Raw genomic sequence first — 24,376 nt, 5'->3', positions numbered from 1 at the left:
AGCTCTATATGGCTGCCAAGCGTTAGCGAAGTGGCCACAGTATTATCGTGGCAATGTAGCCCACTGCAGCAATTGCTGAAATGCAACTTATAAATTCAACACGTGCTCGTTTAAAATATGGTTCATAGTTATAATTTTTTTATGACATCCAGGAGTATGTAGATAGTTCTCAATGGGAGTAATTTCACATTTCATGTCAGCAGCGAGGGGTTTCCCACTATTTACTACCAGCGCTGTTTTGCAAATGTCGGTCCCGATTTTATCATAATATTTTGAGGCATGCTCTGAAACAAACTGGTGTCAAAATATGTCCAAATTACAATGTGTGGTTACTGTACTTAATATGAAATGCTGCCTATGGACCATGATTTAAATATGATGCAAAATTACAGTGCATACTTCTTTGCATAATAATTATTTACCAAGGTACACCAACAACTAGAAATCTCATAATCCAAGTTGCCATGTGTGCTTATCATTGACACCACCCTGAGAACATAGCTACGTTATCATACTTTTCTTACTACCACAGATGGTCTACTTGCTTAAGAAGTTCAGATGTGGACAAAGAGCTGGTGTTTTGTACAGCGTTTTGAGAAGGGACAAACAAGTCGTTTCATTAAAATGTAGCCAGTATCATGAGTAGTCTTTAGCTAGCAGATTGTAACGTCTAATGTGATGCTCAATTAGCCTTTACAGGTTGGGTACTGTAGCGATTTTTCAGCCATTGTAAACCTTGGGTTGGCGTAAGCGTTTTTCCGGGTCGCCTAAATCCAAACATAAATATATATTTTTACTTTGTATGAATGGGCTGGAAAAACGCTATAAGTGTAACCAGATATAAAGTATGCAAATAAAATAATGAATATATATATATCTTTTTGAGAACTAACAATCACCAAAATAAAAGCTAGACAGTTGGAGAATTTGAAAATTCACAAAACAATTGATTTAAGCAGTATTAATTTTGTTATTATGTTTGAGCAAAAGAACACAACATTTTCCATTGCAAAATGCATATAATTGCAGGAAACTAGCTTTAAAACAGCAACATTTTCTCTCAACTCCATTGTGGAATCACAGGAAACTAGCTTTAAAACTGCAACAATTTCTCTCGGCTGCATGGCAAAATGTTTAGAATTGCAGAAATGTAGCTTTAAAACTGCAACATTTGTATCTCAGCTCCATGGAGAAATTTGTTTAAAAAAAATGCACAATTGTGTCAGGATGGGGACCTCAATGTAGCCTCATGATGACTGACTGTGCTCATTGCCACGCCCCCTGCCACTCTCACCACCTAAGCTCCTTTCTGATCCAGAAAAATCCCTGTACTATTTGGCATAGCACAGAGTATTTTTGACCTACCTTCCCAACTTGGAAGACAACCAATGTCTTCTAAACATACAGTGCATTCAGAAAGTATTCACACCCTTGACTTTTTCCACATTTGTTTTGTTACAGCCTTACTCTAAAATATATATATATATTTTTTAATGAAAAAATAATTCCTCCAATCTACACACACTATACCCCATAATAACAAAGCAAAAAACGTTTTTTGAAATTTTTATAAAAAACGTAAATATCACATTTACAAAAGTATTCAGTAATTTGTTGAAGCACCTTTGGCAGCGATTACTGCCTAAAGTCTTCTTGGGTATGACACGATAAGCTTGGCATTTGGGGAGTTTATCCCATTCCTCTCTGTAGATCCTCTCAAGCTCTGTCAGGCTCGATGGGGAGCGTTGCTGCACAGCTATTTTCAGGTCTCTCCAGAGATGTTCGATCAGGTTCAAGTCCGGGCTCTGGCTGGGCCACTCAAGGGCATTCCGAGACTTGTCCCGAAGCCACTCCTGCGTTGACTTCGCTGTGTGCTTAGGGTTGTTGTCCTGTTGGAAGGAGAACCTTCTCCCCAGTCTGAGGTCCTGAGCGCTCTGGAGCATGTTTTCATCAAGGATCTCTCAAATAAAATAAAATTGTTGGTCACATTCACATGGTTAGCAGATCTAATTGCGAGTGTACTGAAATTCTTGTGCTTTTAGTTCCAACAGTGCAGCAATATCTAACCAGTAATATCGAACAATTCCACAAGAAATGGAATGAGAATATATAAATATGGATGAGCAATGACAGAGCGGCATAGGCTAACATGCAATAGATAGTATAGAATACAGTATATACATATCTTGCATTGCTCATCTCATATGTAAACATTATTAAAGTGGCATTATTAAATTGACTAGTGTTCCATTTATTAATGTGGCCAATGATTTCAAGTCTGTATGTTGGCAGCAGCGTCTCTGTGCTAGTGATGGCTGTTTAACAGTCTGATGACCTTGAGATAGAAGCTGTTTTTCAGTCTCTCGGTCCCAGCTTTGATGCACCTGTACTGACCTCACCTTTTGGATGGTAGTGGGGTGAACAGGCAGTGGTTCGGGTGGTTGTTGTCATTGATGATCTTTTTGGCCTTCCTGTGACATCGGGTGCTGTAGGTGTCTTGGAGGGCAGGTAGTTTGCCCCCTGTGATGCGTTGTGCAGACCGCACCACCCTCTGGAGAGCCCTGCGGTTATGGGTGGTGCAGTTGCCGTACCAGGCAGTGATGCAACCCGTAAGGATGCTCTCAATTGTGCATCTTTAAAAGTTTGTGAGGGTTTTAGGTGACAAGCAAAATTTCTTCAGCCTGCTGAGGTTGAAGAGGCGCTATTGCGCCTTCACCACACTATCTGTGTGGGTGGACCATTTCTGTTCGTCAGTGACGTGTGCGCCGAGGAACTTAACTTTCCACCTTCTCCACTGCTGTCCCGTCGATGTGGACGTCTCCTTTGTTTTGTTGACGTTTAGTGAGAGGTTATTTTCCTGACACCACACTCCGAGAGCCCTCACCTCCTCCCTGTAGGCTGTCTCGTCGTTGTTGGTAATCAAGCCTACTACTGTTGTGTCGTCTGCAAACTTGATGATTGAGTTGGAGGCATGCATGGCCACAGTCATGGGTGAACAGGGATTACAGGAGGGGGCTGAGCATGCACCTTTGTGGGGCCCCAGTGTTGAGGATCAGCGAAGTGGAGATGTTGTTTCCTACCTTCACCACTTGGGGTCGGCCCGTCAGGAATTCCAGGACCCAATTACACAGGGCGGGGTTGAGACCCAGAGCCTGAAGCTTAATGATGAGCTTGGAGGGTACAATGGTGTTGAATGCTGAGCTATAGTCAATGAACAGCATTCTTACATAGGTATTCCTCTTGTCCAGATGGGATAGGGCAGTGTGATGGCGATTGCATCGTCTGTGGACCTATTGGGGTGGTAAGCAAATTGAAGTGTATTTAGGGTGACCGGTAAGGTGGAGGTGATATGATCCTTTTATAGTACTTCATGATGACAGAAGTGAGTGCTACAGGGCGATAGTCATTTTGTTCAGTTACCTTTGCATTCTCGGGTACAGGGACAATGGTGGCCATCTTGAAGCATGTGGGGACAGCAGATAGGGAGAGATTGAATATGTCTGTAAACACACCAGCCAGCTGGTCTGCGCATGTTCTGAGGACGCGGCTAGGGATGCCGTATATCGTGCATCCCTATTTTTAAATGTTTCACTTTTTTTATTTTGTTGAAATTCACTGAGGAGGATGGTTCTCCTCTTCCTCCTCTGAGGAGCCTCCACTGGTGGACACCCACCTGTCTCAATCAGTGAAATAATATTTGAAATAGACAAAATGGCCATAAATTCAAACAAACCCCCTGCAACTAGACATTGAAGTTTAGAAAACATATACACATGGGCAAAAGTATGTGGACACTCCTTCAAATTAGTGGATTCGCCTATTTCAGCCACATCCATTGCTGACAGGTGTATAAAATCGAGCACACAGCCTTGCAATCTCCATACACAAACATTGGCAGTAGAATGGCCTTACTGAAGAGCTCAGTGACTTTCAATGTGGCACAATCATAGGATGCCACCTTTCCAACAAGTCAGCTCGTCAAATTTCTGCCCTGCTAGAGCTGCCCCGGTCAACTGTAAGTGCTGTTATTGTGAAATGGAAACGTCTAGGAGCAACAACGGCTCAGCTGTGAAGTGGTAGGCCACACAAGCTCTCAGAACGGGACCACCGAGTGCTGAAGCGTGCAGCGTGTAAAAAATCATCTGTCCTCGATTGCAACACTTACTACCGAGTTCCAAACTACCTCTGGAAGCAAAGTCAGCACAATAACTGTTCGTCGGGAGCTTCATGAAATGGGTTTCCATGGCAGAGCAGCCGCACGCACACAAGCCTAAGATCACCATGCGCAATGCCAAGCGTCAGTTGGAGTGGTGTAAAGCTTGCTGCCATTGGACTCTGGAGCAGTGAAAACGTGTTCTCTGGAGTGATGAATCCCGCTTCACCATCTGGCTGTCCTACAGACGAATCTGGGTTTGGCGGATGCCAGGAGAACGCTACCTGCCCCAATGCATAGTGCCAACTGTAAAGTTTGGTGGAGGAGGAATAATGGTCTGGGGTTGTTTTTCATGGTTCGGGCTAGGCCCCTTAGTTCCAGTGAAGGGAAATCTTAACGCTACAGCATACAATGACATTCTAGACCATTCTGTTCTTCCAATTTTGTGACAACAGTTTGGAGAAAGCCCTTTCCTGTTTCAGCATGACAATGCCCCCGTGCACAAAGCGAGATCCATACTGAAATGTTTTGTCGAGATCGTTTTGGAAGAACTTGACTGGCCTGCACAGAGCCCTAACCAACTCCATCGAACACCTTTGGGATGAATTGAAACGCAGAGTGCAATCCAGGCCTAATCGCCCAACATCAGTGCCCGATCTCACTAATGGTCTTTTGGCTGAATGGAAGCAAGTACCCGCAGCAATGTTCCACCATCTAGTGGAAAGCCTTTCCCAGAAGAGTGGAGGCTGTTCTAGCAGCAAATGGGGGACCAACTCAATAGTAATGTCCATGATTTTGGAATGAGATGTTCGACAAGCAGGTGTCCACATACTTTTGGTCAAATAATATAAACTCAGCAAAAAAAGAAACCTCCTCACTGTCAACTGCATTTATTTTCTGCATTTATTTAAATATAAACTTCTCCTTAATGCAACCGCTGTGTCAGATTTCAAAAAGGCTTTACGGCGAAAGCACACCACGCAATTGTTAGGTCAGCGCCTAGCCACAAAAACCATACAGCCATTTTCCAACCAAGGAGAGGTGTCACAAAAGTAGGAAATAGCGTTAAAATTAATCACTTACCTTTGATCTTCATCTGGTGGCACTCCCAGGTCTCCATGTTATACAAATGTTCGTTTTGTTCGATAATGTCCCTCTTATGTCCAAAAACCTCAGTTTTGTTGGTGCGTTTGGTTCAGAAATCCAAAGGCACAATGCGCGCTCTCAACATCAAGACGAAAAGTCAAAAAAGTACAATAAAAGTTAGTAGAAACATGTGAAACGATGTTTAAAGTCATTCCTCAGGTTGTTTTTGTCATAAATAATCAATAATATTTCAACTGAACAAAAGCTTCGTCAATAGAAAAGGAGAAACAAGAAAGATTACGCGATCACGCGCTTGGCTCATTTCTGGAAAATTCCACTGTTGAAAGTGGTGTATCTCCCTCATTTTTCAGAGTTAAAGCCTGAAACAATGCCCAAAGACTGGCCACATGTAGAGGAAGCCATAGAGATCGTGAACTGGGTCCTAAGTCTTTGTATGTTGGATAGGCTTTCAATGGAAAAACAGCCTTTCAAAATAATAGTACTTCCTGATTGGATTTTTCTCAGGTTTTTGCCTGCCATATGAGTTCTGTTATACTCAGACATCATTCAAACAGTTTTAGAAACTTCAGAGTGTTTTCTATCCAAATCTACTAATAATATGCATATCCTAGCCTCTGGGCCTGAGTAGCAGGCAGTTTACTCTGGGCACGCTTTTCATCCGGACGTGAAAATACTGGGCCCTACACCAAAGAAGTTAACGTGTAAATATTTGTATGAACATAAGATTCAACAACTGAGACATAAACTGAACAAGTTACACAGACATGTGACTAACAGACATGGAATAATGTGTCCCTTAACAAAGGGTGGGTCAAAAGTAACAGTCAGTATCTGGTGTGGCCACCAGCTGCATTAAGTACGGCAGTGCTTCTCCTCATGGACTGCACCAGATTTGCCCGTTCTTGCTGTGAGATGTTACCCTACTCTTCCACCAAGGCACCTGCAAGTTCCCAGACATTTCTGGGGGGACTGGCCCTAGCCCTCACCCTCCGATCCAACATTTCCCAGACGTGCTCAATCGGATTGAGATTCGGGCTCTTCGCTGGCCATGGCAGAACACTGACATTCCTGTCTTGCAGGAAATCACACACAGAACGAGCAGTATGACTGGTGGCATTGTCATGCTGGAGGGTCATGTCAGGATGAACCTGCAGGAAGAGTACCACATGAGGGAGGAGGATGTCTTCCCTGTAACGCATAGCGTTGAGATTGCCTGCAATGACCAACAAGCTCAGTCCGATGATGCTGTGACACACCGCCCCAGACCATGGCGGACCCTCCACCTCCAAATCGATCCCACTCCAGAGTACAGGCCTCGGTGTAACGCTCATTCTTCGACGATAAACGCAAATCCGACCATCACCCCTGGTGAGACAAAACCGCAACTCGTCAGTGAAGAGCACTTTTTGCCAGTCCTGTCTGGTCCAGCGACGGTGGGTTTGTGCCCATAGGCGACATTGTTGCCGGTGATGTCTTGGCTGATTTCTTTTGATTTTCCCATGATGTCAAGCAAAGAGGCACTGAGTTTGAAGGTAGGCCTTGAAATACATCCACAGGTACACCTCCAATTGACTCGAATGATGTCAATTAGCCTATCAGAAGCTTCTAAAGCCATGACATAATTTTCTGAAATTTCCCAAGCTCTTTAAAGGCACAGTCAACTTAGTGTATGTAAACTTCTTACCCACTGGAATTGTGACACAGTGAAGTAGTCTGTCTGTAAACAATTGTTGGAAAAATGACTTGTGTCATGCACAAAGTAGATGTCCTAACCGACTTGCCAAAACTATAGTTTGTTAACAAGACATTTGTGGAGTGGTTGAAAAACGAGTTTTAATGACTTAAACCTAAGTGTATGTAAACCTCTGACTTCAACTCTGTGTGTGTGTGTGTGTGTGTGTGTGTGTGTGTGTGTGTGTGTGTGTGTGTGTGTGTGTGTGTGTGTGTGTGTGTATAGTTATATATTATACACATACAGTGGCAATAAAAAGTATGTGAACCCTTTGGAATTACCTGGATTTCTGCATGAATCGGTCAATAAATTCTATCTGATCTTCATCTAAGTCACAACAATAGACAAACATAGTGTGCTTAAACAAATAACACAGATTATTGTATTTTTCTTGTCTGTATTGAGTACATCATTTAATCATTCAGTCTAGGTTGGAAAAAGTATGTGAACCCTAGGCTAATGACTTCTCCAAAAGCTAGTTGGAGTCAGGAGTCAGCTAACCTGGAGTCCAATCAATGATATGAGATTGGAGATGTTGGTTAGAGCTGCCTTGCCCTATTAAAAAACACTCACAAAAGGTTTTTAGTTTGCTCTTCACAAGACCCATTGCCTGATGTGAACCATGCCTTGAACAAAAGAGATCTCAGAAGACTGAATTGACTTGCATAAAGCTGGAAAGGGTTACAAAAGTATCTCTAAAGGCCTTGATGTTCATCAGTCCACGGTAAGACAAATTGTCTGTAAGTGGAGAAAGTTCAGCAATGTTGCTGTTCTTCCTAGGAGTGACCGTCCTACAAAGACGACTGCAAGAGCACAGTGCAGAGTGCTCAATGAGGTTAAGAAGAATGCTAGAGTGTCAGCTAAAGACTTACAGAAATCTCTGGAACATGCTAACATCTCAGCTGACAATTCTACCATACGTAAAACACTAAACAAGAATGGTGTTCATGGGAGGACACCACGGAAGAAGCCACTGCTGTCCAAAAAAAACATTGCTGCACGTCTGAATTTTGCAAAAGTGCACATGGATGTTCCACAGCGCTACTGGCAAAATATTCTGTGGACAGATGAATCTACAGTTGAGTTGTTTGGAAGGAACACGCAACACTATGTGTGGAGAAAAAAAGGCGCAGCAAACCAACATCAAAACCTCATCCCAACTGTAAAGTATGGTGGAGGGAGCATCATGGTTTGGGGCTGCTTTGCTTGCTATCATCAACGGATAAATGCATTCCTAAGTTTATCAAGACATTTTTCAGGAGAATGTTAGGCTATCTGTCCACCAATTGAAGCTCAACAGAAGTTGGGTGACGCAACAGGACAACGACGCAAAACACAAGTAAATCAACAACAGAAGATAATACTCCTTCTGGAGTGGCCCAGTCAGAGTCCTAACCTCAACCCGATTGAGATACAGTGGCATGACCTCGAGCAGTTCACACCAGACATCCCAAGAAGATTTCTGAACTGAAACAGTTTTGTAAAGAGGAATGGTCCAAAATTCCTCCTGACCGTTGTGCAGGTCTGATTCACAACTACAGAAAACGTTTGGTTGTGGTTATTGTTGCCAAAGTAGGGTCAAATCCAAGGGTTCACATACTATTTCCACCCTGCACTGTGAATGTTTACAGACATGAAAACGTATAATTGCTTGTGTGTATTTAGTTTAAGCAGACTGTGTTTGGCGATTGTTGTGACCTAGATGAAGATCAGATCAAATTGTATGACCAATTTATGCAGAAATCCAGGTATTTCCAAAGGGTTCACATACTTTTTCTTGCCATGCCTATCAGCCAGCTGGAACAGAATACTGGTCAGACTAGATTATATTTTTTATAGCTTGAGTAGGGTATATTGGAGCCAATGTGTCACTGCCAACCTTCGTCCTGCTCCTTCTTTTCCAAGTCAACCCAGGCCATTGCTGAAACATCCAGATTTCTGTTATGAGCTTGATTCTCTGTTTACTTAGTATTTTCTCTTTTTCTGCTGACATGACAATATTTGCCCAGACGACATTCATCACAGTGGAGAAAACACTCAAAAGTATGAACAAGTTTATACAAGATCCATATGGTTGGATACCTGTGAAGTATACACAAATGTCAGTAGGCATGCTCATTTTCAATAATAGTTTTTTGGGGTATTTATGAATATTTGCAATTATGCACACAGTAACAGAAAGCATTGATTTCAATGTAGACACACTTTCAAATCCTTCCTGATATCAGCTGTTGATCAAGCGTTTTATGCAAACACAACTCTCAAGCCAGTGGCTGACTGGCTGCAATCGCCAGGTTTGTTCTGCGGTCTTTCAATGTGAAAGCTCATAGACCGGCAGTGACTGGGGTGGGAAGGACACACATGACGCAATCTTGGCATACGAAGGTAAGGGGTCATGGTACTTACAGCTGAGCTGCTGGCCTGCATTATGTAAAAGAGCTGATTAGAATGAGGGCACTAAACTAGGTGCCGCAACAAGAGGGAGAGAAACACAGAAACCTCTTACTGTGTAGATGTATTCCATGTCCCAAACATTCTGCACCGGTAACAATGATCAAGAGGTTGAACTAGAAATGGACCTCTTTTTTTAACTTGGTTAAACTGTGCCTTAACTAATGTCGTATGTTGGCATATTACCTCTGCTCCAGGCTGTCTCAGGCTTTAGTTGGCCCTACGTACAGATCTAGGATCAGTTTTCCTTACTCCAGTCCTAACTGTAATCAACTGGACAGAAAACAACACCAACAATAGTCTACATAGGCCTAACTGATCCTGGCTCTTTGTCAAACGTTTTCTTCCCCACTCGCAGCACTGCGCTTGGAAGAGACAGAAGCAAACAGCAGCAGAGGAGCTCCTTCGGAGACCTCCGAGTGGGTATGGGATGTGGTTGCCAGATTGGGGAGGAAAGGAGGAGGAGAATGGGTGTCTCACACTCCAGTTGTCAGCCATAAAACAATCGGCGGCGCTAACTAAATCAACGACCCTGTCAACTGTTTGTCTCGACAAACATTTTTATATATGTCTCTTGGCCTTTCTTCTGTCCATTTTGTCACTGTTTTCTCAGCTTTGTGGTGGTGTTGAATGAGAGCGACATTGTTCAGATAACTGCTACCCCCACTCCTCCTGTTTCTTGAGTGTTGTGTTATAACACGTACATCTCCTCTGTCTGGTCTGAGCTAGCTACATCAATCTACAGCCATACGGCTCATATTGCATATAGGGTCTAGGTCATGTGGTTCCAAAATATCCATCTCTTTCATGCTAACGTTTGCTGAATTTTTTTTGAGGGGAAGGAGGCCAACTTGTGTGCACACCCAACCTTGGAATTCCAACCTATGTATACAGTAAAAGGGTGTGGCTGAAATGTATGTTATACTGGGGTTGAAAACAGTTGACGACAAGCTCCTCACATTTTCAAAGATGCCTTTGTGAAAAGATCTAGGCTAAATGAGCCGAGTTTCTGTGTCAGTCCATGAAGTCTTGAGGGTTTTCATCCAGTAAGCTGAAAGTTTATGGGGGTAACGTGAACCCCCCACTTGTAAGGAGAGCAGAAGAATTCACACCCACCCAGACAAATTGGCTAGGCCCTATAGGACAAATGGGGGGCCAGAGGAGAGATGCCCCATTGCAATGCATATTTTCCTCTCTGGAAATACCTTTTCAGTCAAGCAAATACTGTGCCACTGCCACTTTCAAGTCTTGTCAGTCTTCTTGGTCCTGTAGGTGTGGAGGAGTGTTTTTTGACGTGCTATGGCTCATACTTTGGTTCTGGGCCTAAGCTTAGAGAAATGTTTGACAATGAGAGGTAGCTATTATTAACTATATTTGGGAGCAGGGGATACAAAAGGGAGAGAAGCGCATTCTCTCTGTCTCTCTCTACATACACACAGAAAAAGCATAACAGACATCACAGCAGTCAATCTATGCACCCATAGCCCACTTTGAATAACTGCCCCAGACTCCGATGCTTTCCGTGCTGCGTTCTGGTAAACTCACATGAAGCAGCCAGGGACTGTCTTCATCTTAATATCTTGAAGGCAATCTCCCTCCTTCTGCCAATCCCTAATTTGCATAAATTGAGTCCGGCTGCCGAGAGAGATATGTGTTAAGCTGGGTTCAAGGAGTCCATTTGGCCAGTAAGAACTGTATCAAGCTGTAAGAGAAGCTTATGTACCAAACTATTTATATTCATCGGAGTGTATCAAGGCTGAAGCAGGGTATAAGTGTGGTGCATCATCATTTGCCAGACAAAGTCCTCTGGCTCGCTAAGCCACCTGAAGAACTGTTGTTGACCCTTGTAAACAACAGGGCAGTGCAAACTTGAGGTGAGGAGATAACACAGCTTGTGTCTAATAAAAAAAAAAATATATATATATATATACACACACACACACACACACACAACAAAAGTAACTGTTTTTACATTTTAGTTTTTACAACTTTTTTGTTACTTTTATACACCATAATTACCGTAAAACTTCAATTTGACGCTAAGTCTCAAATAGCCACCTGTTAGTGATGTGCTGGTCAGCTGTTTTGTAAACCCGCACCTGCCCGCAATTGCTAACAACCCATCTGCAACTGCCTGACTATACAGTATGTGATAAAGTGAAAATCCCGAACCCGACTATAGCCCGCTAATATAGAAAATGCACTGTAGGCTATAGTCAGAGACGGCGGAAAGATGTTTTGACAGGAGTTGCAGGATTTTTTTTGTTGTTGCCTGATTTAGGTCTCTGTTTCTGCTTATAATTTCCAACATTTTGGTAGGCTACTTGTTAGTCAAGTGTAGTCAAGTATAATTAGATAATTGCAACTTCTCTTCTGTCATATGTTGCCATAGAACACTAAATAAACATTGGTAAACAAGTTTTCTGTCATCTCTGCTTCTTGTGCGGAGCAAATACATTTAGGGACCGGGAGTGTGCAGTAACTCCCCAAAAAACGGGAAGGATTTTTAGTGCAGAATTTTCGGATGACTTCAGTTTGACCGGTTGTAAGGGAATACAAAGCTGTAATAACGACCCAATGTGTCTGATAAGATTTCAATTAGTCTTGGATGCTTATTTTATGTGGTTGAAATACTATCAGCTTTTATGATGCTGATAAAGATGGGTAATGTCTGTAGGTGCTAACTTGCATTAGCATTCTCTCAAGATGCTGAAAGAAAGACATATTTCTTCACTCTTCTTTTCCCCCTAGTAAAAGTTTTGGCTACATTTGGTGTATCATTTTACTGCAAGAAATGCTTAATTCTGCAGGAGTTAGCCTTAATATTATGTGAGGTTAGAGGCCTATAGTCAGTATCCAGATTTCAGTTAACCCATCTGAACAGTAGACTGCAGCTCCCCTGACATGCCATAGGCCTTTTTGAAGTCCCCATCTCGTGACCGTCGACTCTGTATAGCGCCTCACAATCATCACACATAACACTGCTCTCATCCTCTTTTACCACTTCAACAAATCTTTTCCAAACATTACTTTTCATTATTTTCAACTCCCCAACTCCATTTCGCAGTTTTTCTCTTATTGAATTAAACTCTGACATTGTCGTTTTTTTGCATCCGTGGATCGATGTTTTAAATGGAGGCATACTAAGAAAAAAGAAACGTGATACAGTATGTAAATTATAACACATTAGTGCAGGAAATGAAGAAATCTATTAACATGCTGGAATTAAACTATGCCAATGAGCAAAAGCAGTGTGCATTAAGGAAATAGAAGCCTAGCTCAAATAAGCCTGTCTCTAATAAATGCTTGTTGTGTTCAGTGATTTAAGCAAATAAATGCCCAGGCTCTTAAAGGAAGTTTTACGATACATGAAGTTATCATATTTTTTTTATTATACACATTACATTTTGGATAGATAGTACTCCGACATCTCAATAGTGTTTTCAGTAAGAATGTAAGTGCCTTTGAACAGAGTATGTTAGTAGGTGCCAGGCTCACCAGTTTGTGTCAAGAACTGCAACCCTGCTGGGTTTTTCACTCTCAACAGTTTCCTGTGTGTATCGAGAATGGTCCACCACCCAAAGTACATCCAGCCAACTTGACACAACTGTGGGAAGTATTGGAGTCAACATTGGCCAGCATCCCTGTGGAACACTTACGACACCATGACGAGTCCATGCCCCGACAAATTGAGGGCATTCTGATGGCAAAAGAGGGCGGGTGCACGTCAATAATATTATTATTTTTATCTATTTGTTAATTTTCTTACTTTTTAACTGCATTATGGCGAAAGGGTTCGTACGCATTTCATGGTAAAGTCTACACTTGTTGTGTTCGGCGCATATGACAAATACAATTTTATTTGATCTCCTAGACCATCTTCTGTGGATTTCCACGTGATTTTCATGTTTTACAACGGTGCTGTGATGTCTTACATGAATTATGAACCATTCTAAGTTAAACATTAATATTTTTCTGAAAAGTATTAGTGTATTGTTGATTGATTGACTGTCTTTCCAAATCGCCCAACACTGCTAATTGAAGGGTTAATTTTAAATGAATGTTGTGATTTGTCAGCCATTCCTGAACCTGTGACCAGAAACAAGCTACATGGGGACAATACCAGAATAAATTATCTAGTGATTCTGTTTCTTTGCTGCAAAATCTGCAGTGTTGATTATTGTATGCCCCATATATATATTTAACATTGGCAAGAATTAAAATGTATTAATTTCAATCACATGTCAAGCTCATTCCACGGAGGGCCGAGTGTCTGCGGGTTTTCGCTACTCCCTACTTGGTTGAGGAATTAAGTTAAATTATGAAGGAACTCCCGACACCTGGTTGTCTAAGGCTTAATTCAAAAAGCCGATAAAACTGTGGGTTTGCACAACCGAAGAGTTTCTGCACAAACTGTCAGAAACCGTCTCAGGGAAGCTCATCTGCTTGCTTGTAGTCCTCACAACGGTCTTGACCTACAATGAACACAATTCCATTTTATGGATGGCAATTTGAATGTACAGAGAATCTTGTCCGAGTATATGAGGCCCATTGTCATGCCATTCATCCGCTGCCATCGCCTTGTGTTTCAGCATGATAATGCATGGCCCAATGTCACAAGGATGTGTACAGAATTCCTGGAAGGTGAAAATGTCTTCCATAGCCTGCATACTCACCAGACATGTCACCCATTGAGCATGTTTGGGATGCTCTGGATCGACATGTACGACAGCATGTTCCAGTTCCCACCAATATCCAGAAACGTCGCACAACCATTGAAGAGAAGTGGGACAACATTCCACCGGCCTCAATCAACAGCCTGATCAACTATATGCGGAGGAGTTGTCATGCTGCACACCACATACTGACTGCTTTTCTGATCTACGGCCCTACTTTAAAATTATATTTTTTTTTTAATAAAAGCTATCTGTTACCAACAGATGCATATCTGTATTCCCAGTCATGTGAAATCCATAGGTTAAGGCCTAATTAATTTATTTCAATTGACTGATTTCTTTATATGTAATTATGTAAAATCTTTGAAATTGTTGCATTTTTTTGTTTTTTGTTCAGTGTGTGTGTATATACATTTGAAGTCAGAAGTTTACATACACCTTAGCCAAATACATGTAAACAGTTTTTCACAATTCCTGACATTTAATTAGAGTAAAAATTCTCTGTCTTAGGTCAGTTAGGATCACCAATTTATTTTAAGAATGTGAAATGTCAGAATAATAGTAGAGAGAGTGATTTTATTTCAGCTTTAATTTCTTTCATCACATTCCCAGTGGGTCAGAAGTTTACATAGTCAATTAGTACATAGTCAATTAGTATTTGGTAGCATTGCCTTTTTAAAATGTTTTTTTATTTTATTATTTCACCATTATTTAACCAGGTAGGCTAGTTGGGAACAAGTTCTCATTTGCAACTGCGACCTGGCCAAGCTAAAGCAAAGCAGTTCGACACATACAACAACACATGGATAAACAAACATACAGTCAATAATACAGTAGAAAGAAAAGGCTATATACAGTGAGTGCAAATGAGGTAAGATAAGGGAGGTAAGGCAATAAATAGGCCATGGTGGCGAAGTAATTACAATATAGCAATTAAACACTGCAATGGTAGATGTGCAGAAGATTAATGTGCAAGTAGAGATACTGGGCTGCAAAGGAGCAAGATAAATAAATAGAGTATGGTGATGAGGTAGTTGGATGGGCTGTTTACAGATGGGCTATGTACAGGTGCAGTGATCTGTGAGCTGCTCTGACAGCTGGTGCTTAAAGCTAAGGAGGGAGATATGAGACTCCAGCTTTAGTGATTTTTGCAGTTCGTTCCAGTCATTGGCAGCAGAGAACTGGAAGGAAAGGTGGCCAATGGAGGAATTGGCTTTGGAGGTGCTACGGGTGGGTGCTGCTATGGTGACCAGTGAGCTGAGATAAGGTGGGGCTTTACCTAGCAGAGACTTGTAGATGACCTGGAGCCAGTGGGTTTGGCGATGAGTATGAAGCGATGGCCAGCCAACGAGAGCGTACAGGTCGCAGTGGTGGGTAATATATGGGGCCTTGGTGACAAAACAGATGGCACTGTGATAGACTGCATCCAATTTGTTGATTAGAGTGTTGGAGGCTATTTTATAAATGACATCGCCGAAGTCGAGGATCGGTAGGATAGTCAGTTTTACAAGGGTATGTTTGGCAGCATGATTCAAGGATGCTTAATGTGAGTCTGGAAGGAGAGTTTACAGTCTAGCCAGACACCTAGGTATTTGTAGTTGTCCACATTAGAGGTCGACCGATTAATCGGAATGGCCGATTTAATTGGGGCCGATTTCAAGTTTTCATAACAATCGGTAATTGGCATTTTTGGACACCGATTGTGTCCGATTTTATTTTTTTATTATTATTTTTTTAGCCATTTATTTAACTTGGCAAGTCAGTTAAGAACACATTCTTATTTTCAATGACGGCCTAGGAACGGTGGGTTAACTGCCTTGTTCAGGGGCAGAACGACAGATTTTTACCTTGTCAGCTCGGGGATTCGATCTTGCAGCCTTCTGGTTACTAGTCCAACACTCTAACCACCTGCCTTACATTGCACTCCACGAGGAGCCTGCGTGGCAGGCTGACTACCTGTTACGCGAGTGCAGCAAGAAGCCAAGGTAAGTTGCTAGCTAGCATTAAACTTATCTTATAAAAAACAATCAACCTAGTTAGCGGGGTGCATGCTAATATCGTTTCAGTCGGTGACGGCACTCGCTCTGAGACCTTGAAGTAGTTGTTGCATTTGTGGAGCAATGGATAACGATGCTTCAAGGGTGGCTGTTTTCGATGTGTTCCTGGTTCGAGCCCAGGTAGTGGCGAGGAGAGGGACGGAAGCTATACTGTTACTGGCAATACTGAAGTGCCTATAAGAACATCCAATAGTCAAAGGTATATGAAATACAAATGGTATAGAGAGAAATAGTTCTATAATTCCTATAATAACTACAACCTAAACCTTCTTACCTGGGAATATTGAAGATCCATGTTAAAAGGAACCACCAGCTTTCATATGTTCTCATGTTCTGAGCAAGGAACTTAAACGTTAGCTTTTTTACATGGCACATATTGCACTTTTACTTTCTTCTCCAACACTTTGTTTTTGCATTATTTAAACCAAATTGAACATGTTTCCTTATTTATTTGAGGCTAAATTGATGTTATTGATGTATTATATGAAGTTAAAATAAAAGTGGTCATTCAGTATTGTTGTAATTGTCATTATTACAAACAAATAAATAAAAATCTTCCGACTCATCGGCATCTGCTTTTTTTGGTCCTCCAATAATCGGTATCGGCGTTGAAAAATCATAATCGGTCGACCTCTAGTCCACATATTCTATGTCAGAACCGTCCAGAGTAGTGATGCTGGACGGGCGGGCAGGTGGGGGCAGTGATCGGTTGAAGAGCATGCATTTAGTTTTATTTGCATTTAAGAGCAGTTGGAGGCCATGGAAGGAGAGTTGTATGGCATTGAAGCTCGTCTGGACGTTAGTTAACACAGTGTCCAAAGAAGGGCCAGAAGTATACAGAATGGTGTCGTCTGCGTAGAGGTGGATCAGAGAATCACCAGCAGCAAGAGCGACGTCATTGATGTATACAGAGAAAAGAGTCGGCCCGAGAATTGAACCCTGTGGCACCCTAATAGAGACTGCTAGAGGTCCAGACAACAGGTCCTCTGATTTGACACACTGAACTCTGTCTGATAAGTAGTTGGAGAACCAGGCGAGGCAATCATTTGAGAAACCAAGGCTGTTGAGTCTTTTTTATTTTTATTTTATTTCACCTTTATTTAACCAGGTAGGCAAGTTGAGAACACGTTCTCATTTACAATTGTGACCTGGCCAAGATAAAGCAAAGCAGTTCGACACATACAACAACACAGAGTTACACATGGAGTAAAACAAACATACAGTCAATAATACAGTAGAAAAATAAGTCTATATACAATGTGAGCAAGTGAGGTGAGATAAGGGTAAGTCTGCCAATAAGAATGTGGTGATTGACAGAGTCGAAGCCTTGGACAGGTCGATGAATACAGCTGCACAGTATTGTCTTTTATCGATGGCGGTTATGATATCATTTAGGACCTTGAGCGTGGCTGAGGTGCACCCATGACCAGCTCTGAAACCAGATTGCATAGCGGAGAAGATACGGTGGGATTCGAAATGGTCGGTAATATTTTTTTAACTTGGCTTTCGAAGACCTTAGAAAGGCAGGGTAGGATAAATATAGGTCTGTAGCAGTTTGGGTCTAGAGTGTCACCCCCTTTGAAGAGGGGGATGACCGCGGCAGCTTTCTAATCTTTGGGAATCTCAGACGATACAAAAGATGTCGAACAGGCTAGTAATAGGGGTTGCAACAATTTTGGCAGATCATTTTAAAATGAGAGGGTCCAGATTGTCTACCCCGGCTGATTAGTAGGGGTCCAGATTTTGCAGCTCTTTCAGAACATCAGCTATCTGGATTTGGGTGAAGGAGAAATAGGGGAGGCTTGGGCGAGTTGCTGTAGGGAGTGCAGGGCTGTTGACCGGGGTAGGGGTAACCAGGTGGAAAACATGGCCAGCCGTAGAAAAATGCTTCTTGAAATTCTCAATTATAGTGAATTTATCGGTGGTGACAGTGTTTCCTATCCTCAGTGCAGTGGGCAGCTGGGAGGAGGTGCTCTTTTTCTCCATGGACTTTAGTGTCCCAGAACGTTTTTGAGTTTGTGCTACAGGATGCAAATTTCTGATTGAAAAGCTATCCTTAGCTTTCGTAACTTCCCTGAAAAGTTACATATCACGGGGGCTATTCGATGCTAATGCAGTATGCCACAGGATGTTTTTGTGCTGGTCAAGGGCAGTCAGGTCTGAAGAGAACCAAGCGCTAAAGCTGTTCCTGGTTCTACATTTTTTTGAATGGGGCATGCTTTTTCAAGATGGTGAGGAAGGCACTTTTAAAGAATGACCAGGCAATCCTCTACTGATGGGATGAGGTCAAAATCCTTCCAGGGTACCCGGGCCAGGTCGATTAGAAAGGCCTGCTCGCTGAAGTGCTTTAGGGAGCGTTTGACAGTGATGAGGGGTGGTCGTTTGACCGCAGACCCATTTCGGATGCAGGCAATGAGGCAGTGATCGCTGAGATCTTGGTTGAAGACAGCAGAGGTGTATTTGGAGGGCAAGTTTGTTAGGATGATATCTATGAGGGTGCCCGTGTTTACGGATTTGGGGTTGTACCTGGTGGGTTCATTGATAATTTGTGAGCGATTGAGGGCATCAAGCTTAGATTGTAGAATGGCCGGGGTGTTATCCTCTAACGAGTCACAAACCCGGATCCGGGATCCCCCCCATCAACAGAGCTGACTAGCATAGCCTAGCCTAAAGCCACAGGGATATCATATAATCAAATGTTCATGAAATCACAAGTCCAAGACACCAAATGAAAGATACAGATCTTGTGAATCCAGCCATCATTTCCGATTTTTTAAATGTTTTACAGGGAAGACAAAATATGTATTTCTATTAGCTAACCACCATAGCAAAAGACACAACTTTTTTTTCCCACCATTTTTTTCCTGCATAGGTAGCTATCACAAATTCGACCAAATAAAGATATAAATAGCCACTAACCAAGAAAAAACTTCATCAGATGACAGTCTGATAACATATTTATTGTATAGCATATGTTTTGTTAGAAAAATTTGCATATTTCAGGTATAAATCATAGTTTACCATTGCAGCCACCATCACAACTCTCACCGAAGCGACTAGAATAACTACAGAGAGCAACGTGTATTACCTAATTACTCATCATAAAACATTTCTTAAAAATACACAGCGTACAGCAATTGAAAGACACAGATCTTGTGAATCCAGACAATATTTCAGATTTTCTAAGTGTTTTACAGCGAAAACACAATATAACGTTATATTAGCTTACCACAATAGCAAACATCACAACAGCATTGATTCAAGCAAAAACATAGCGATAAGTATAAGCCACCAAAAGATATACATTTTTTCACTAACCTTCTCAGAATTCTTCAGATGACAGTCCTATAACATCATATTACACAATGCATATAGAGTTTGTTCGAAAATGTGCATATTTAGCGGCACAAATCGTGGTTATACAATGAGAATAGTGGCCAAAACTTAGAGCAATCTGTCCGGCGCCATCTTGGAAAAACACCTATTCTAATCGAAAACTATTCATAAACTTGACTAAAAAATACAAGTTGGACAGCAAATGAAAGATAAATTAGTTCTTAATGCAATCGCTGTGTTAGATTTTTAAAATTAACGTTACTAGACATACATTGTGAGTTACAGCCAGACCAGTGCCGCAATAATAGCGGCCAAACACTTTTACATTTTTCCACATAAATACGGAATAACATCATAAATAGTTCTTACTTTTGGACGAGCTTCCATCAGAATCTTGGGCAAGTTGTCCTTTGTCCAAAAGAATCGTTGCACGGTTGTAAAACGTCCTCTTCAACTTTGGAATTAGCAGCTAACAATAGCTATGTCGCACAGACATGCCCAAATCTTCATGGCGCAATACTAAGGAAATACCGAAAATAGCAATATACTCGCATAAACTGATATAACTTGGTTTAAAATAACTTCGTTATGATGTTTCTAACAACTATATCGAATTGAATCACAGACGGATATATATTGGGCCTAAAACGAGAGCGTTTGAGCATGCCATCCTGATGTCCTCCTCTGCGTCCTGACGAAAGTCGAAAAGAGCGGACCCTGCAGGCCTTTTATAAGGTCTGAGAGCTACGTAGACACTCCATTCCAATTCTCATTGGTTACTGACATCCAGGGGAAGGCGGGTGCAGTTCATGTCGACCCATAGGATACATACAGACCTTTAAACTGATCTGAGAACAGAGCCTAGTTTTCAGACCTTCGCAGTTCCTGTCATGGATTTCGCTGCAGAAAGAGTTCTGGTTCACCCACAGACATAATTCAAACGGTTTTAGAAACTAGAGATTGTTTTCTATCCAATAGTAATAATAATATGCATATTGTACGAGCAAGAATTGAGTACGAGGCAGTTTAATTTGGGAACGCTAAATGTCGAAGTTGAAACAGCACCCCCTGTAGTGACAAGCATGTCCCAGTTTAGGTCACCTAGCAGCACGAGCTCTGAAGATAGATGGGGAGCAATCAGTTCACATATGGTGTCCAGGGCACAGCTGGGTGCAGAGGGTGTCTATAGCAAGTGGCAACGGTGAGAGACTTGTTTCTGGAAAGGTGGATTTTTAAAAGTAGAAGCTCAAATTGTTTGGGTACAGACCTGGATAGTAAGACAGAACTCTGCAGGCTATCTCTGCAGTAGATTGCAACTCCGCCCCCTTTGGCAGTTCTATCTTGTTTTTGAAAAATGTTATAGTTAGGGATGGAAATTTCAGGGTTTTTGGTGGTCTTCCTGAGCCAGGATTCAGACACGGCTAGGACATCCGGGTTGGCACGTCCGGTGAATAGGTCAGGGTTCCATAGCCGCAGGAAGAACAGTTGAACCTGGAGCAGCAGCACTACCAGGTGGACTAGTCATCAGGCCAGGTAGTCCTGAGGCATGGTCTTAGGGCGCAGGTCCTCAGAGAGGAGAGAGAGTTAGAGGGAGCATACTAGAGGTCGACCGATTATGATTTTTCAACGCCGATACCGATTATTGGATGACCAAAAAAAGCCGATACCGATTAATCGGCAAATAATTTTTATTTATTTATTCATTTTTGATATAATGACATTTACAACAATACAGAATGAACACTTATTTTTATTTAATATAATACATCAATAAAATCAATTTACCCTCAAATAAATAATGAAACATGTTCAATTTGGTTTAAATAATGCAAAAACAAAGTGTTGGAGAAGAAAGTAAAAGTGCAATATGCGCCATGTAAAAAAGCTAACGTTTAAGTTCCTTGCTCAGAACATGAGAACATATGAAAGCTGGTGGTTCCTTTTAACATGAATCTTCAATATTCCCACGTAGGAAGTTTTAGGTTGTAGTTATTATAGGAATTATAGGACTATTTCTCTCTATACCATTTGTATTTCATTAACCTTTGACTATTGGATGTTCTTATAGGCACTTTAGTATTGCCAGTGTAACAGTATAGCTTCCGTCCCTCTCCTCGCTCCTACCTGGGCTCGAACCAGGAACACAACGACAACAGCCACCCTCGAAGCATCGTTACCCATGCAGAGCAAGGGGAACAACCACTCCAAGTCTCAGAGCGAGTGACGTTTGAAACGCTATTAGCGCGCACCCCGCTAACTAGCTAGCCATTTCACATCGGTTACACCAGCCTCATCTCAGGAGTTGATAGGCTTGAAGTCATAAACAGCAGAGCTGCTGGCAAAACGCACGAAAGTGCTGTTTGAATGAATGCTTACGAGCCTGCTGGTGACTACCACAGCTCAGTCAGACTACTCTATCAAATCATAGACTTAATTATAACATAACACACAGAAATACGAGCCGTAGGTCATTAATATAGTCGAATCCAGAAACTATCATCTCGAAAACAAAACATTTATTTTTTCTGTGAAATACGGAACCGTTCCGTATTTTATCGAACGGGTGGCATCCATAAGTCTAAATATTCCTGTTACATTGCACAACCTTCAATGCTATGTCATTAAGTAAAACTCTGGCAAATTAGGTGGCCCAAACTGTTGCATATACACTGACTCTGCGTGCAATGAACGCAAGAGAAGTGACACAATTTCACCTGGTTAATATTGCCTGCTAACCTGGATTTATTTTAGCTAAATATGCAGGTTTAAAAATATATACTTCTGTGTATTGATTTTAAGAAAGGCATTGATGATTATGGTTAGGTACACATTGGAGCAACGATACCCCCTGCATCGATTATATGCAACACAGGACACGCTAGATAAACTAGTACTATCATCAACCATGTGTAGTGTCTAGTGTGTCTAGTGATTGTCTAGTGATTATGATTGATTGATTGATTTTTATAAGATAAGTTTAATGCTAGCTAGCAACTTACCTTGGCTTACTGCATTCGCGTAACAAGCAGTCTCCTCGTGGAGTGCAATGTAATCAGGTGGTTAGATCGTTGTACTAGTTAACTGTAAGGTTGCAAGATTGAATCCCCCGAGCTGACAATGTAAACATCTGTTGTTCTGCCCCTGAACGAGGCAGTTAACCCACCGTTCCTAGGCCGTCATTGAAAATAAGAGTGTGTTCTTAACTGACTTGCCTAGTTAAATCAAGATTAAATAAAGGTGTAAAAAAATACAGATTTTCCGATTGTTATGAAAACTTAAAATCGGCCCAAATTAATCAGCCATTCCGATTAATCGGTCGACCTCTAGAGCATACTGAATTCACACAGGACACCGGATAGGACAGGAGAAATACAGATATAACAGACTGACCCTAGCCCCCCGACACAAACTATTGCAGCATGAATACTGGAGGCTGAGACAGTAGGGGTCAAAACTATGAAATAACACACATGGAATCATGTAGTAACCAAAAAAGTGTTAAACAAATATATTTGAGATTCTTCAAAGTAGCCACCCTTTGCCTTGATGACAGCTTTGCATACTCTTGGCATTCTCTCAACCAGCTTCAGCTGGAATGCTTTTTTACAGACATGTACGACAGTGTGTTCCAGTTCCCACCAATATCCAGAAACTTCGCACAGCCATTGAAGAGGAGTGGGACAACTTTCCACAGGCCAAAATCAACAGCCTGATCAACTCTATGTGAAGGAGATGTGTTACACTGCATGAGGCAAATGATGGTCACACCAGATACTGACTGGTTTTCTGATCCATGCCCCTACCTTTTCTGTGACCAACAGATTCCTATCTGTTTTCTCAGTCATGTGAAATCCATAGATTAGTGCTCAATTAATTTGTCTAAATTGACTGATTTCTTTATATGGACTGTAACTTTGAAATTGTTGCGTTGATTTTTTTTCAGTGTAAATGCCTTTAATGTACACTTCGAGGAATATAACACTGTGCCTTGCGTGAAAGCCCCTTTTTTTCCCGGGTGACTGATCTCGCTCTCCACGTTTCAACAGATTAACAATCACAAGGCCTCTGGGCCAGACAGGACACCAGGGTGTGTTCTCAAAGCATGCTCAGACCAGCTGGCAAGTGTCTATCCTTGTCCCAGTCTATAATCCCAACATGTTTCAAGTTTACCACCATTGTCTCTGTTCCCAAGAGCTCCAAGGCAACGTGCCTAAATGACTATTGCCCTATAGCACTCACATCTGTAATTGTGAAGTGCTTTGAAAGGCAGGTCATGACACACAACACCATCATCCCAGACGCTCTAGACCCACTCCAATTCGCATACCGCCCCAACAGATCCAAAGATGAAGAAATCTCAATTGCGCTTTACACTGCCCTCTCCCAACTGGAGAAAAGGGAAATAACTATGTGAGCATGCTGTTCATAGACTACAGCTCAGCGTTCAACACCGTTGTAACCTCCAAGCTCATCACCAAGCTAGGGATCTTGGGACTGAACCTCTCCCTCTGCAACTGTATCCTGGACTTCCTGATGGACCGGCCCCAAGTGGTGAGGGTAGGCAAGAACACCTCCGCCATGCTGACCCTCAACATGGGGGCCCCTCAGGGGTGTGTGCTTAGTCCCCTCCTGTTCACCCATGACTTTGGCCACTCACGACTCCCAACAACATCAAGTTTGCTGACAACACGGTGATGAGTCAGCCTACATGGAGGTCAGACATTTGTGTGGTGCCAGGACAACAACCTCCTCCCTCAACGTCAGTAAGACCAAGGAGCTGATTGTGGACTATAGGAGAAAGAGTGGAGAACGGGCTGTTGTGGAGCAGGTCGAGAGTTTCAAGTTCCTTGGCGTCCACATCACT

At 42.0% G+C, this 24,376-nt stretch overlaps 1 protein-coding gene across 1 annotated transcript in view; it reads left to right on the top strand.

The window, feature by feature from the left end:
* The window catches only part of LOC139534544 (insulin receptor substrate 1-B-like), an 85,863-nt gene that overhangs the window by 814 nt on the left and 60,673 nt on the right, over positions 1 to 24,376 (top strand). The gene's annotated exons all lie outside the window — the stretch shown is intronic.

This window comes from Salvelinus alpinus, chromosome 11, assembly GCF_045679555.1.
Source record: "Salvelinus alpinus chromosome 11, SLU_Salpinus.1, whole genome shotgun sequence".
NCBI lineage: Eukaryota > Metazoa > Chordata > Actinopteri > Salmoniformes > Salmonidae > Salvelinus > Salvelinus alpinus.
The sequence above is the reverse complement of the archived record's forward strand: the minus strand, read 5'-3'. Positions and strand labels throughout refer to the sequence as shown.